Genomic DNA, 17,418 nt, shown 5'->3' with positions numbered 1-17,418 from the left:
TGGCAGACAGTTGACAGACGCAGCTGCTGGAATTTGCTTCTTAATACCTCACTTAAAAACTGCAAATAAGTACTCATTTATTAAACCAAAGATAACTCCCCAATTTAAACAGGAGCTAAATAAAGTTGTTTTTTCTGCTCACAGAAGAGAGCCCGACAGGAAATGCTTATGAGGTATAGTCTATCTGTAAACTCCCAAAAAATGTTCAAATCTGTGCGAAATCTTATGGGACTTAACTGCTAAGGTCATCAGTCCCTAAGCTTACACACTACTTAACCTAAATTATCCTAAGGACAAACACACACAAGCATGCCCGGAGGAGGACTCGAACCTCCGCCGGGACCAGGCGCACTGTCCATGACTGTAGCGCCCTAGACCGCTCGGCTAATCCCGCGCGGCTGTAAACTCACAAGCGAGCAACATTTGTGATAGGGAAGTTTCTTTTTCGGAAGAATACTACAGCTGCCGTGCAAGATGGCTAAGCATCAGTTTTCACTCTGGCAGTGTAGAACTGTGTGGAGATATTTACGTAGATTCTGTCCATAAGCGTTTCTTGTGTTATTATTATTAATTACTCATACAGGGTGTTTCAAAAATGACCGGTATATTTGAAACGGCAATAAAAACTAAACAAGCAGCGATAGAAATACACCGTTTGCTGCAATATGCTTGGGACAACAGTACATTTTCAGGCAGACAAACTTTCGAAATTACAGTAGTTACAATTTTCAACAACAGATGGTGCTGCGGTCTGGGAAACTCTATAGTACGATATTTTCCACATATCCACCATGCGTAGCAATAATATGGCGTAGTCTCTGAATGAAATTACCCAAAACCTTTGACAACGTGTCTGGCGGAATGGCTTCACATGCAGATGAGATGTACTGCTTCAGCTGTTCAATTGTTTCTGGATTCTGGCGGTACACCTGGTCTTTCAAGTGTCCCCACAGAAAGAAGTCACAGGGGTTCATGTCTGGCGAATAGGGAGGCCAATCCACGCCGCCTCCAGTATGTTTCGGATAGCCCAAAGCAATCACACGATCATCGAAATATTCATTCAGGAAATTAAAGACGTCGGCCGTGCGATGTGGCCGGGCACCATCTTGCATAAACCACGAGATGTTCGCAGTGTCGTCTAAGGCAGTTTGTACCGCCACAAATTCACGAAGAATGTCCAGATAGCGTGATGCAGTAATCGTTTCGGATCTGAAAAATTGGCCAATGATTCCTTTGGAAGAAATGGCGGCCCAGACCAGTACTTTTTGAGGATGCAGGGACGATGGGACCGCAACATGGGGCTTTTCGGTTCCCCATATGCGCCAGTTCTGTTTATTGACGAAGCTGTCCAGGAAAAAATAAGCTTCGTCAGTAAACCAAATGCTGCCCACATGCATATCGCCGTCATCAATCCTGTGCACTATATCGTTAGCGAATGTCTCTCGTGCAGCAATGGTAGCGGCGCTGAGGGGTTGCCGCGTTTGAATTTTGTATGGATAGAGGTGTAAACTCTGGCGCATGAGACGATACGTGGACGTTGGCGTCATTTGGACCGCAGATGCAACACGGCGAACGGAAACCCGAGGCCGCTGTTGGATCACCTGCTGCACTAGCTGCGCGTTGCCCTCTGTGGTTGCCGTACGCGGTCGCCCTACCTTTCCAGCACGTTCATCCGTCACGTTCCCAGTCCGTTGAAATTTTTCAAACAGATCCTTTATTGTATCGCTTTTCGGTCCTTTGGTTACATTAAACCTCCGTTGAAAACTTCGTCTTGTTGCAACAACACTGTGTTCTAGGCGGTGGAATTCCAACACCAGAAAAATCCTCTGTTCTAAGGAATAAACCATGTTGTCTACAGCACACTTGCACATTGTGAACAGCACACGCTTACATCAGAAAGACGACGTACAGAATGGCGCACCCACAGACTGCGTTGTCTTCTATATCTTTCACATCACTTGCAGCGCCATCTGTTGTTGAAAATTGTAACTACTGTAATTTCGAAAGTTTGTCCGCCTGAAAATGTACTGTTGTCCCAAGCATATTGCAACAAACGGTGTATTTCTATCGCTGCTCGTTTAGGTTTTATTGCCGTTTCAAATATACCGGTCATTTTTGAAACACCCTGTATCTATGCCCCACGTAGTTTCAACACAGTTTGTGGGCAATAAACACCCCATGGGCAAGTCTGCTCACTGTGTCGCCAGTCATTCAACAGGCGCTCTGAGGAAGGGTCGTATAGCGTCATGAAACACCCTGTAGTAGCTTATTGTGACGTAGTGCGGTAGAGACTACGGGGAAGCACTTGCTTGCTCTTCAGTTTGCAGGAGGGTAGTGCGTGACCACAATCCGGCGCACGACCTTCCCTCACGCTTCTTCCTTATCTCTCCCCATTCTTCTCCTACCGTTATGCTCCCAGAACACAATTTATCTCTCATTACGGCTCTGCTGAAGTTAGATGTGATACACACATTTAATGTCCGCAAGAAGAATTGAACTGGTAGTTTGTGTATAAAATTTTATGTAGTTTAATATTGTACTGGTAAAAATTTTACCCATAAGCCGCGTCGTCAAGTTATTCAAGAAAAACATGAAAATGCGGCTTCTGAACGGCCCTGCCTCCCCCCCCCCCTTTCAAACACCAGTGGCTTACACCTCGCGGTAAGGGATTTTTAGTATTTTTTACGTAATTTTTCTTCATTGACTGGGGTAATGAGCTCCTCCTAGCATTCAGCTCTAGGAGAATTTACGTACTAGGCACAATATCTTGCCTAAAGTGGTGGACCAAAGTATACTCTCAGTAATTAATGTGCAGCTACTTACAGAGTTCCACTGTGAGCTGTAATTATCGTATGGCAACGAAACTTCGTAGATATATTAATGACAGGCAGAACGATATTCGTGTGCATGACGTTACAAATCGAAATTAGCGACCTGCCTCTACAGGTTTATACAATGTGGCTGTAACTAAACTGCAGTTACTCACAGCGGTAATTATTATGTGGCAGCGAATCTTGGTACACATGATAATGACTTATTGCGGCACCGATTGACACTGGAGGAAAACTGGTTCCAGTTTTGGCCACCAGATGCTAATCTGGTTCTGTGAATGCAATAAAAGCGTAGAGAAACGATTCAATTTGTAATAGATTAGGAATCGGAAATGAGCAGTAAACGTTAAACAAGTGAGAATGGCATAATGTCGATTTTGTTATTAACCGAAGCTTACTCACGTTTTTCAATAGGAGCACCGGAGAAGTCGACAAGATACTGTACATTTCCAGACTTGCATCTGGGGATCAAAACTGGAACCAATTTTCTTCAGCGGAAATTGGTTTCGCATTAACTCATTAGCATATGTACCAAGATTCGCTGTCATGTGATAATTGCAGCCCACATTCGACCGCCGTAAGTAGCTGCACTTCAGTTACAAGCATCCGGCATAAACTTGTAGAGGGAGGTTACTCATCTCAGGTTGTTACCTTATGCACACAAAGTATCATTCTGTCTTTGTCTTCCGGTGTGGGATACTTGACCTATTTATCTTCCGGATTCGCAACCCTCATTAGAAATCGCAGTGCAGTGCTGTCTGCAGCGTGGATGGATCTTCTAAACGACTTGACCCCAAGGTAGCCTCGGGGTTACCATAAATACCATTCCTCTGAGCATTATTGTACTTATCCACAGTCCTAATCCTCCTTGAATTTATGTTACTAGAGGTTACTGCATTTTTGTCTCTCCTTTTATCGCCTAATACCTTTCTACATTTCGAAAACGATTCATCACTTCAACTCTTATACTTCAATTATACTGCGGGCTCTTAGCCTAACTGTTGCGTTATGGATGTGTCCATTATCATGTACTGACACGTTATACTAGAGATACTTTCATGTATCGCCTGCTGTGGTGGTTTTGTGCCCCCAGTTCAGAGATGCACAAATGCCGCCTTTAAGCCGTCCATGCTTGCCTAGTAACCAAGCAGGCAAGCTGCTGCACGTTATAAGCGGAACAGGCAGGCTGCTTAACTGCCTTCTAAGCCAAACTACGCCCACCCCAATCAGGCTAAAGGTATCTTGCTTCCGGCTCGTCTTGCCGTTGTGTTACGCTACGAAGTAGTTTATTCTGCAAGCTTTCATTTTAGTGTCATGAGTAGGACTTGGAAGTCCTTTTTCACCCGAGTATCACAAGAGGAGGCCCAATGTAATATATATTCGTTTTGGGTCGTTGTAGATCGGAATATGACGAATTTTATTTGTCCTTTATTCCCTTTTCAGTGTTTTTCGGACTCATTTGTTTATTTATTTTAGAAACTGATGATTTTCTCAGCAACTTCATCTTCTTTCCACTAATACTGTTTATTCTAAATTCGAACCATAATAACGTCACCTATAACACATATCTTCCGTAGAAAGCAAAACCATCTCTGAAAATCCAGATCATTTCCACCTAAAGACCTGAAAATATCTATAATATTACGGCTATGACAACTAACGTAAAGATTTTTAAAGTCTAGTTTCTGTAAATTCAGTATGTTTCAGCTAAATTTGACCTCAGTTATACCAGTTTTAATTATGTTTTCCGCAATTTGCATTATGAGATCCTGTTTTCATTTTAAATGGACAAAACAAGTTTATTCTAAATTCCCCAAACGCATTTTAACAAACGCGAAGTTAATTTTTCATATTGTATTGATCTAAAAAATATATGTCTGAAAGAAGAAGCTTTTCATTCATATTACACTTTTCTTGTAGCACGTTTCATACCACAAGAATCTTGTACCTTTATTTTGGTTTACGTTTTCGCCCTACTTTCCAGGTTTTATGTAATTTTATGTAATTTTAAGCGATGTTTCGACTTCAGTTATTGAACTCTGATTATGTTGTTGTTTTTGTGGTCTTCAGTCGAGAGACTGGTTAGATGCAGCTCTCGATTCTACTCTACCCTGTGCTAGCTTCTTCATCTCCTAGTACCTACTGCAACCTACATCTTTCTTAATCTGTTTAGTGTATCCATCTCTTGGTCTCCCTCTACGATATTTACCCTCCACGCTACCCTCAAATACTAAACTGGTGATCCCTTGATTCCTCAGAATATGTCCTACCAACCGATACCTTCTTCTAGTCAAGTTCTGCCACAAATTTCTCTTCTCTCAAATACTACTCAATACCTCCTCATTAGTTATGTGATCTACCCATCTAATCTTCAGCATTCATCCGTTCAAATGATTCAAATGGCTCTGAGCACCATGCGACATAACTTCTGAGGTCATCAGTCGCGTAGAACGTAGAACAAAATTAAACTTAACTAACCTAAGGACATCACACACATCCATGCCCGAGGCAGGATTCGAACCTGCGACTGTAGCGCCTAGAACCGCACGGCCACTCCGGCCGGCATTCATCTGTAGCACCACATTTCGAAAGCTTCGATTCTCTTCTTGTCTAAACTATTTATCGTCCACGTTTCACTTCCATACGTGGCTACACTCCATACAAATACTTTCAGAAACGAAATCCTGACACTTAAATCTATACTAAATGTTAACAAATATCTCTTCTTCAGAAACGCTTCCCTTGCCATTCCCAGTCTACATTTTATATCCTCTCTACTTCGACCATCATCAGTTATTTTGCTCCCCAAATAGCAAAACTCCTTTACTACTTTAAGTGTCTCATTTCACCGGGCATATTAACACATATTTATTCAAACGCCAAGTTCAGTTTATGTAGTGTATCATGACAGATATCTAACTCATCACTTTGTAATTGTGTACCCAGTTATCAATTTTACTTGCGCAGATGCCAGAGTGAATTGCATGCTCTACGTAAGGGAGCATTTTGTTGCGCACTTTATCAACTAAGTTCTGGTATTTCTGTCACTTGAGGAGGCATGACATTTTTAATACCCACTGAGCAATACATTTTTCTAATTTCAATGAATGTTTGCCCTGAATTTAGAAAACCTTCTCGCCCTACACTGTGAAATGGCCTCAAGTCCTTAGCACATATTTCCTCACACTACTTACCCACTGAGCCTCTGCCTTCTTTCAAAGCATTTATGTGATGATGAAACTGCGGGTGATGTTTACAAAAATGTCATAACATAATCGAGGTTCCCAAATGAGTGCCTCGTAACGTTCTACACAATTTTCATTCGGGGGCAAGCTACCGATTTCTTTGAAACTGCTTTGTACACACAAAAACTGTTCCCATACTGGACTGCAGCTTTGTTTTGTTACTAGTATATTTATCCCATTTTCGAATTTCTTCTCAATCTTGCTTAAGTTTGGTTTGTTCGTTTAGCTGCTTCCACCATTAAGATAACCGTGCTATAGTGACTTTACCTACGTAGCCTTACACTGAGACATCAAAACTTATGATGTATCTCCTTAAATCGTGTCGGACCTCGTATTGCTCGGCGGTAGTGCTGCAGTTCGACGTGGCAATGACACAACAATTTGTTGCAAGTCCCCTGTATAAATCTTGATCCATGCTGTCTCTATGGCCGTCCATAATTCCGAGAGTGCTGCCAGTGAAGAATTTGTGCATGAACTGACCTCTCGATTATGTCCTATAAATGCTCTACGGGTGGATAAATAATTCGGTAACTGCCCAGAATGTTCTTAATACCAACAATGAACAATCATGCGATTCTATTGCACGTCTATGAATAAATGGCCTATGAGCTGATGGTTCACTATCCCACACCACACGTTTACATTACATGGACACTGACGTTCCACCTAACGAAGCCAACGGGGATTGTCAATAGTCCACTAGTGCATGTTTCGGCGGTTTGCTTGGCCGTGATTGGTAAATGTGGCTTCATCACTAAATAAGACACATGATACATTTGGAGTATCCGATCTGAATGCCCATGTGCTGAAGTTGACACAATTCCCATATGCGTTGCCATGCAGCTCTTGTTGGAGAGAGATGTGGTAGGGATGGAACTCATGTCTGTGGGGAATACGTAGGACACTTGCATGACTCATGGTAATTTGAGATTGGGTGAAAGCTAACGTGCGGATCAACTGCAACCCCAGCAAGAACATTAATTTCCTCCTTTTCTGTGACGTTGTCTAGATGTTTACACTACCACTTTCACTCTACTTATTGAACAGCGTAATAAATAACAGCCGAAATGGTTGACGCCTATTGGGATATGTTGCTGCATACACCATACAAGAACAAACTGCATTCTTCCTGTACTCTCCATACACCATGAGCAGGTCGGCATTTTTTGCATTGGTAAATTCCGTCGTCCACTCATGATCTACTGCTTGGATTATCACATCAAACACTAACTGACTATCATGTCGCAATGACATTCAAGGAACACACAAGTACACAGTAAGCAAACGCAACAACATCGTACCAAGCAACTATGCAGGTGAATAGCACAAAGAAGTATCGATGTTTAAACTTTTCAAAATACGGTATCTTCTAAACGAACTGGCACTATAATCATGCAACGAACACCACAGACATTCTAATTTACCCAACATTTAGTCTGTTAGTGTCAATAGGTATTGTTCCACTTAAAACAGTGCAAGTTTCCACAAAAATACACTTGATAAGTAATACTATAATCGGTTCATTGGCTAACAAAAAATGGTTCAAATGGATCCGAGCACTATGGGGCTTAACATCTGTGGTCATCAGTCCCCTATAACTTAGAACTACTTAAACCTAACTAACCTAAGGACATCACACACATCCATGCCCGAGGCAGGATTCGAACCTGCGACCGTAGCAGTCGCGCAGTTCCGGACTGAGCGCCTTAACCGCGAGACCACCGCGGCCGGCCCCCTGACTACCAATCCATTCTGTAGTAACACTTTTCGTTTCCTAATATTTGAGTCGAAAGCTTAGAATAATATTCACTGCTAACCGATTAGACATTATATTGGCATATAATAAAAACTATCCCAACAGTTACGTGTCATATGGGCAATATGGACATTTTGTGACATTTAAACTCGCACTTGAGAATGGCTATAAAGCCGAAATCATTATTTTGTGAAGTAGATAAATAGTAACTTGCGGTGTAATGATGGAAATTTCTTTCAGAAAGGTTATATACGTGGCGAGTCCGCAGATACAACTGCGACCTCGTGTGATCGCTCTCCTTTCTGAGAACGTGAGTTCACTTCTACCCGACACACGACTTCAGTTACAAGTGGACACCAGCGGAGACTCACGACTCAATTCTTCAGGCAACTGGAGACTGCGAGATTGGAGATGACCCCACAGGACTGAATGCTTTAAAGCGACTATACGGAGCTCATTTCTGAGCTGTAATACCAGGATATTCTGCAATCATGTTGGATTGGTTGCGCAACCTGTTATCAGATGCAGGAGGTTGAACAGATTCCATGAAATTTTCCGTGCTTGCTAAAACCCAAGCTAGCCTGCATTAACCACTGTGATTCAGAGTACTTGTCCTATTCTGTTTCCGGTACAACAGGTTGAGTTGCTTTAATGGTTGTGGTGAAGACAGGGGCAAGGAGGCTGGAAGGTGAATTTGTTTCCTCTGTCCCAGTTACATTACACTGAATCGCGAGAGAAACTGGTACAGTCATGCGTATTCAAATACTGGGGCATGTAAACAGGTAGGCAACGCCTATATAAGACAACAAGTGTCTGATGCAGTTGTTAGATCGATTACTACTGCTACACTAGCAGTTGATCAAGATTTAAGTGAGTTTGAACATAGTCTTATAGACGGCACAAAAGTGATAGGACACAGCATCTCTGAGGTAGCGATGAAGTGGAGATCTTCCCTTACGACCATTTCACGACTCTACCGTGAATATCAGGATTCCAATAAAACATCGAATTTCCGACATTGCTGTGACCAGAAAAAGATCCTGCAAGAACGGGACCAGCGACGACTGAAGAGCATCGTTTAACGTGACAGAACTGCAACCCTTCCGCAAAATGCTGTAGATTTCGATTCTGGGCTATCAACATATGTCAGCATGTGAATCATTTAACGAGACATCATTAATATGGGTTTTCGCAGCCGAAGACCCACTCGTATACCCCTGATGACTGCACGACACAAAGCTTCACGATAGCTTGGGCCGGTCAACACCGACATTGGACTGTTGATGACTGGAAACATGCTGCCTGGTCGGACGAGTCTTGTTTCAATTTGTATCGTGCGGATGGAGACAACCTCACGAATACATGGACCATGCATGTGAATGGGGGACTGTTCAAGCTGGTGGAGGCTCTGCAATGGTGAGGGGCGTGTGCTTTTGGAGTGATATGGTACCCCTGATACGTCTAGATACGGCTCTCACAGATGATACGTACGTAAGCATCCTGTCTGATCACCTGCTCCTATTCATATCCATTGTGCATTCTGACGGACTTGGGTAATTCCAGCAGGACATTGCGACACCCCACACGAAGAGAATTGCTGCAGAATGGCTCCAGGGACACTCTTCGGTGCTTAAACACTTCCGCTGGCTACCAACCTCTCCCCCCCCCCCCCCCCCCTCCGACTTGAACGTTGTTGAGCATATATGGGATGATTGTAACGTACTCTTACGGATTTATATTTATGGACAGCCCTGCAGGATTTGTGGCGTTAATTGCCTCCAGTACTACTTCAGATATTAGTCTAGTCCACGCTGTGTCGTGTTGCGGCACTTCTGCGTGCTCGCAGGAGCTCTACACGCTATTAGGCAGGTGTACCAGTTTCTTAGGCTCTTCTGTGTGGCAGATATTGCATGCAATTCTGCAACTACAACGCACACGAATCGAACGCACCTCTGGAAGCTGAGAAACCCCTCATGCAGTCCCACAAGGCAATTCGGTACGCATAGAAACCCACAATATCTTTCCCGTACCTGCCGGTATTTTATCCTACAGATCAATCGTTAACGAACTCGTCTGAAGTTTATTTAGCATCACCTTCATAACACGTGAGCCGTGCGACATGTCTTCTTTTACAACTCTATGAATCGAGTGAACAAACGTTCACTGAGGTTTACCATGCATGGCAAGAGTCAATCCTCGTTCAGTGTTTGTTGAGGAAATCTGGTCCGATAATCACTGAATGTCTTTGCCCAACGCATCGCAGCCCCGCAAGAAAAGTGGCATAAGTCAAAAAACGGCACTTTTATTTTTTGTTTGAGAAAATTCCTGTGATATTAATTTTCGTAAATTATTGTTTAGCGTTTTGCATTTTTCTATCACAATAATTTAGACTTCTCTTTAATTTTTTATTTTACCTGATGCACTAATTTTGCTTCATGAAGGTTCGAATATCGTATTAGATTACAGTAAGCAGAAAAAAATTGTATATTATTTCACGCAAAAAGTGGCAAAGGTATTACAAGAAGGGTGATAAAAAAACGAAATAATTTTTAGAAAATCAAGAAAAGTGACACAACTCGAAGAATTAATTAATAATTACCTGATAACGCCCTACATTCGACGAAAACAAAAATTATAAAAATTATTGAAATGGCTCTGAGCACTAAGGGACTTAACATCTGAGGTTATCAGTCCCCTAGAACTTAGAACTACTTAAGCCTAACTAACCTAAGGACATCACACACAGCCGGCCGGAGTGGCCGAGCGGTTCTAGGCGCTACAGTCTGGGGACTGATGTCCTCAGAAGTTAAGTCCCATAGTGCTCAGATCCATTTGAATCATTTTTTAACATCACACACATCCATGCCCGAGGCAGGATTCGAACCTGCGACCGTAACGGTCCCGCGGTTCCAGGCTGAAGCACTTAGAACCAAACAGCCACAACGGCCAGCTACAGAATTATACGTTCATACTACTACTGTATAGACTATAATGGAATTTACTGGGAAAATTACAACTTCAAATTTAAAGCGCACTTGTTCCATGTCAGTAAACGTTTTACAGAGTTCTGTAAGTTGATTCGTCTCAAGTAGTGCATTTTTTGAGTTTTATCACTGTTATTGCCGGGATGCAGTACGGAAAAATTAGCATACACTCTGCAAACTTAGTTTCCCCAATGGTAAACTCAAGCACCATCGTGTCCAATGACTCGACACCACTGTCGCCAACCGCACGTAACTTACATTCTGGTGGCCTCAGCCTCCTCCAGCTCACCAGGTCCAGACTAATAACGGACATGTGTACCCCCGAGTCTACAAGAAACCTCTGTTCCACACCCCTCTCTAAGCCGGGTAAGCAGCATTCCGTGCACGAGCTTGTGCAGTGTTATGATCTATCGGGACTTCTTTTCGATGTTCAAAGCATTCCCATTTGAGTTTAATGGCTGCTTACCCCAACGGTACCGCCCGTTCTTTCTCTTCCGACAATCAGACGCTCGGTGGCTCACTTCCCCACACGAGTAAAACTCTCTTTGCTTGCTATGTTTCTGCATATTGCCCTTAAGTCCTACGGCATTTGACCACAGAAGCGAATACACGGTAATCTACCCGTTCCTTCGCGGCAACGTCTATTTCCTTCAGTGCGCTGCAAAGTTGCTGTTAAAGTACTCATATCCACAATGTGAACACTTCGTGATATTTCTGCGGGAATTCCACTCATGAAAACGTCTACCACACCGTTTTCTGCCTCCTGCAGTAACACTTTATTGGTCTCTGTATTCTTGGTAGGCACGTTGGTCTTGAGTATTGACTTTGCGAATCCTATCTGAAAATACACTGACGGAAAAAAATCACGATACCAAAAATATTTAATGTAGAGTAATGTAATTTTTGCATCAATGTGTCTGGGAAACATATTTAAGTGATTAACACTGCAAGATCACAGATTAATGTAAGCACAAGAAATGCCGCTGCAAATGTGAAATGCTGGTACATTAATAACAGGCGTAACCGCCAGGATGTTGAATGCACGCACGTAAACGTGCATGCATTATGTTGTAAATTTTCTGGATGTCAGTTTGTGGAAAGCAGTTCCATACCTATTGCAGTTGTTCGGTCAATACAGCGACTGTTAATGATGTTTGTCGCTGAAGCTGGAGTTGTCGTCGATGATGTCCCATATATGCTCGACTGGAGGCAATGTGTCGACACCCTGTAGAGTATGTTGGGTTACAACAGCGGTACATGGGCGAGCATTATCATGTTGGAAAACACCTCCTGAAATGCTATTCATGAAGTGCAGCACAACAGGTCGAGTGACCAGACTGAAGTACAATTTTGTAGTCAATCTGCAAAGGGTACCACGAGAATGCTCCTGCCGTCAAACGAAACCGCACCCCAGGCCATAGCTCCAGGTGCAGATCCAGTGTGTCTAGCACGCAGCGGGTTCATTTCAGGCCCTTAACTTGCTTCGTTCTAACCAACACATGGCCATTACTGTCATCGGGCCATAACTAGCTTTTATAAGTATACACAACAGACCTCCACGCTGCCCTCCACTGACCTGTCGCTTGACACTTGAAATCGCATATAGCGGTGGTTTGGAGTCAATGGAATGCACGCTTCAGGGCGTCTGCGTCGGAGCTGTCCTTGAAGTAACCGATTTGTAACATTTGTGGTATCGGTAGCAACGATGCCACGGCGTAAATACAAGTTCTAAAGTTGGAACTACGACAGACACCGACGACAGCGCACTCTAGCCGGAGTGGGAGAGATCTACGAGCTCCGCTCCTAATTCTGCCCGTTTGATCATGAGCAGACGGCCGGGACACTTCGCACCTCATTGCAAAACTATGTAATATGTTTGAATATGTTTATACAATAGTAAAGGTGCTTTAACTGTATTTGCAGTACCGACGTGTATTACCTTTTCCTGCGCCTGCTCCTACCCACGCGCCGCCTTCCAGGCGGGATACAAAAGTTGGCGACGAGGTTTCCCCTATCATTTCCTTTTTTGCTCGGTACTGCATTCTTTTCGTGCTAGCATTAGTTTAAGACTTTAATTTGTGTCAGCCATGGCTTCGCCACAGGAAGAGGCTTCGCTGTCAAATCTTGTACGTTTTCAGGCTCAGCAAATGACACAGCTGCTTGCTGCCATAAACGGACTGATCACACTACAAACCGCAGTTACTTCGGCGCCTCCGACGCCACCGCCTGTACCGACGCCGTCGCCGACGGCGCCTACATTTCGTGACTTCAATGCTGACGTTGAACGCTGGCCAGAATACATCGCCCAGCTCGAGGCACACTTCGCAGCATACAACATAACAGGTACAGAGCGGCTTGCCTTTTTCATTGCAAACCCGAGTGTTGTGTTGTACCGTGTGCTCGTGAAGTTGTTTTCCACCACCCGCCCAGAAACTAAACTTACAACAAAGTGATTGACGCTTTGAACTCCCAATTCCGTGACAGTGTAAATGTTATAGTTGCACGCCTCCGGCGTGGCCCTACTCAGTCGAATAAATCTTGGTTAGCGGACCTTTAGGGACTAACTTCTGATTGTGACTTTAATTTCTCATGTGGACGCTCATATTGCGCAGAATGTGGCGGATCACCGCATCCGCGAGCAAATCCTCCGGTTTAAAAACCCGTCTTTGGAGGAAGTAGTGGACTTGCTACACAAACAAGATATATTAGACATGGCTACTTCCGCGTTCGATGTGACCCCGGGTGTGTGTACTGTTAGCTCGGCACAACAAGTGCCCTCCCGGCCAGCCACACCGCGCCGCTCACGCGCAAGTAAACAAATTTCCAACCAGGCACCCACTAAGAAACTGAAATCATCTCCGAACTGCTTTCGTGCCCACGCGCGGGACAGTTGCCCATCCCGTCAGGCGAAGTGTTATTTTTGTAATAAGAAAGAACACGTGAAAGCTTTGTGCAGTAAGAGAAACACTACTTGACAACTTGTCTCCCGTTTGCGTGACTCGCGTGGGCGTCACCGCAACGGTAACCACCATGATCATACTTCACATCAGCCTATGGATGTTAATGCCATTTATTCAAAGCCTTCTGCTTCACGTGCTTCGACTGTTCGTCGTGTGGATCAAGTTTTGCCCGACATTTCCTCTCGCATTCAGCGCGATGCGAGGAAACTTTTTCTTACTTTGAACATTTGTGGACGTTCTGTTCGCCTGCAGCTGGATACTGGTGCATCAGTTTCCTTATTGAACAAATCTACGTATGACTTACTTGGTTCGCCCCCGCTTCGTCACTCGCATTCCACGCAGACTGCATTTACTGGACAGGAAATCTCTGTGCTCGGCGTGTGTAGCTTGCAAGCCACGTATGGTGCAACGACCCATACAGTGTCTTTCCATGTGCTCCGCTCTAGTGATGCTACGAATGTTTTTGGCATGGACGCATTTGAACTTTTTGGCCTCGCAATTCAGGACAATATACTTTGCATCAACGCTAGTGACCATGCAGACAGTGTTGCCGCCCTATGCGATGACTTTGCTGAACTCTTTTCTGATGGCCTTGGTTGTGCCACAGACTTTGCAGCGCCCGGTACCGCACGCACTGCGCGATGCCGTAGCTTCTGAACTTCAGCATTTGCAAGATATTGGTGTCATTGAACCTGTTTCTGCTTCGCCATGAGTTTCGCCTATAGTGTGTGTGAAAAAACCAAACGGTCGCCTCCGTATTTGTGCTGACTTTAAGTCTACCGTAAAACCCCAGCGAGTGGTAGCTACGTTCCCCTTACCGCGTTCCTGAAGAAGTTTTTGATAAGCTTGGCGCGGGAAAATTCTTTTCCACACATTGACTTGCGGGACGCATATTTTCAGATTCCGCTCGACGAACAGTCGCAGCGCTATTTTGTGATCAACACCCACCTTGGATTGTTCAAGTTTCGCCGACTTCCGTTCGGTTGTGCTCCGGCTCCTGCTATTTTTCAGTCTTACTTGCAGCTGTTGTGTGCCACTGTCCCTGGTTGTTACAATTATATGGACGATATAGTTGTATCAGGTCGCACCCCTGATGAACATTTGCAGAATTTGCGTGGCTTGTTTAGTATACTTTTGCAGGCACGACTAAAGTGTAACAGAGACAAGTGGAAATTTTTTCAAACTGAGATTCAGTATTTAGGACATATGATTAACGGACAGGGTTTCCACCCCTCGCCGTCACATCTCAGTGCAATTGGAGACTTGCCAGCACCCAGGAACTTGAATGAACTTCAGTCGGTGATGGGCAAGATTACATATTATATTAGGTTTATACCAAATGCAGCTCAGATTGCAGCACCTTGGCAACGCCTTCGGCATAAGAACGTCCCTTTTGTTTGGTCTTCGGAATGTGTCGCTGCTTTCCACAAGCTCATGTCTGCTTCGTTAAGTGATCGCTGATTGATTCCTTTTGATCCCTCCAAGCCAGTTGTTTTGGCTGTCGATGCATCTTCTCTTGCACCGCATTAATTCTGTCGATCGCCCGTTCGCTTTCGCGTAAGTTGCTCAATTCTCCCCAGCAAAACTATTCTCAAATCGAGAAAGAAGCTTTAGCTATTGTCTATTGATGACAAAGTTTCATTATTTTTTGTATAGTCGCAAATTCTATTTGGTCACCGACCATAAGCCTTTGACGTCGTTGTTCCACCCGTCAAAGCCAGTTCCGGCCCGTACTGCCCAAAAGTTGCAACGTTGGTCTCTGTTTTTGTCTAACTAAAATTACGAAATTTTGTTTCGGCCTACGGGCCAGCATGGCAATGCTGATGCTTTGTCTAGTCTGCCTATCGGTGTTTGATTCTTCCGAACTGTACTGCATGTTTATTGATTCGCAAGATAAGGAATTACCTGATGGTTTTCCGATGGATTTTCGTCGCATTGCTTCCGCGACAGGCCTCCATCTGCTACGCAGATTCGAGATCCACTTGTTCAACGTTACTTTGCGCAACGTCACAACTTGTCTGTACACCACGGTGTTATCTTGTTACGAACTGACAATGATCAGTCTTTTGTGGTTGTACCTCGTTCGTTGCAGTGGGAAATTCTCCGTTTACTGCACGCTGGTCATTGGGGTATAGTACGGACGAAGCAATTAGCGCGTCGTCACTGCACTTGGGTCGGCATTGATAAACAAATTGAGAATTTGCTTGCTATTTGTCGCTCTTGCGCGGAGCATCAATCTGCTCCCCGTCAGCGCTTCTTTGCGTGGCCGGCTCCTACTGCGCCTTGGCAGCGCGTTCATGTTGATTTTGCGGGTCCGTTCTGGGACACCTGCTGGTTGATCGTTATTGATGCGTACAGCAACCTTCCTTTTGTTGTACCTATGTCTTCTACTACATCTTCGAGTACTGTTCAGGCTTTGACAGCTATTTTTTGTATTGAGGGCCTTTCTGAAGTTATTGTCTCCGACAATGGACCACAATTCGTGTCCTCAGAGTTTGAAGCGTTGTGTTGCTAATGGCATTCGCCATCTGACGTCAGTCCCGTTCCACCCCCAGTCGAACGGCGAGGCTGAACGGCTTGTAAGTACGTTTAAGTTGCAGATGAGCAAGTTGCACGACACGCACTCTCGTGAGTACGTTCTCTGGACTTTCCATGCTTCATATCCCTCTCAGCTGCGCAGCACCCTTGCCCCAGCGGAATTTCTACATGGCCGCGCACATCCGTCGCTCCTGCAGATACTGCACCCGCCGCCACGCTCCCACTGCTTCACCTCGTTCTGGCTTGGCGCCGCATGATTTGATGTACTATCGTGTTTTCTCTGGCAGGCAGCGCTGGGAGCAGGGATGCATTCTTCGCCAGCTTGGTCGCGCCTTATTTGTCATTTGTGGTCCCTCCGTCACTGTCAAGTGACACTGGAACAAGATCCTTTTGTGCCGTCCTCGGTTTTCTGCCGCTGGTTGTTTTCCGGCAGAACTAGAGGCTTCGCGGCTTCCGCCGTCTCAGCCCATGACTCCACCGACGGCGCCTCCTCGGGCGCACCTACCGTCATCGCCGCCCCAGTCTGGTCACCTGCACCAGACGCGCGCCTCTCGCCGCCGCCGCAAACGATGGACGCTGAGGCCGCCTCCGCCGTCGCCCATGAAGGTCGCTTCTCCGCCTCCTCATCCCAGCTTACCCAGTGGCGGTGCGCGGCCTGGGCAGGTTTTCCATGGGGCGTTTTCCTCGCACCCTCGCAAGCAATTCGGGGTCGCGGGTGGACAGCGCGCACCCTCAGTTCCGCTGTCCGCCCCCTGAGCTGCGCCGCCCCTGGGTCCCTCCACCCGCCGTCGGAGGCCATACTCGACGACGGTGTGTCGTTTCAGGGGGGAGGGATGTGGTATCGATAGCAACGATGCCACAGAGTAAATACAAGTTCTAAAGTTGGCACTACGACAGACACCAACGACAGCGCACTCTAGCCAGAGCGGGAGAGATCTACGAGCTCCACTCCTGATTCTGCCCATTTCATCAAGAGCAGACGGCCGGGACACTTCGCACCTCATAGCAAAGTTATGTAATATGTTTGCATATGTTTATACAATAGTAAAGGAGCTTTAACTGCATTTGCAGTATCGACATGTATTACCTTTTCCTGCGCCTGCT

This window comes from Schistocerca americana, chromosome X (genome assembly GCF_021461395.2).
Source record: "Schistocerca americana isolate TAMUIC-IGC-003095 chromosome X, iqSchAmer2.1, whole genome shotgun sequence".
Classification (NCBI taxonomy): domain Eukaryota; kingdom Metazoa; phylum Arthropoda; class Insecta; order Orthoptera; family Acrididae; genus Schistocerca; species Schistocerca americana.
This window is presented reverse-complemented; position numbering follows the sequence as displayed.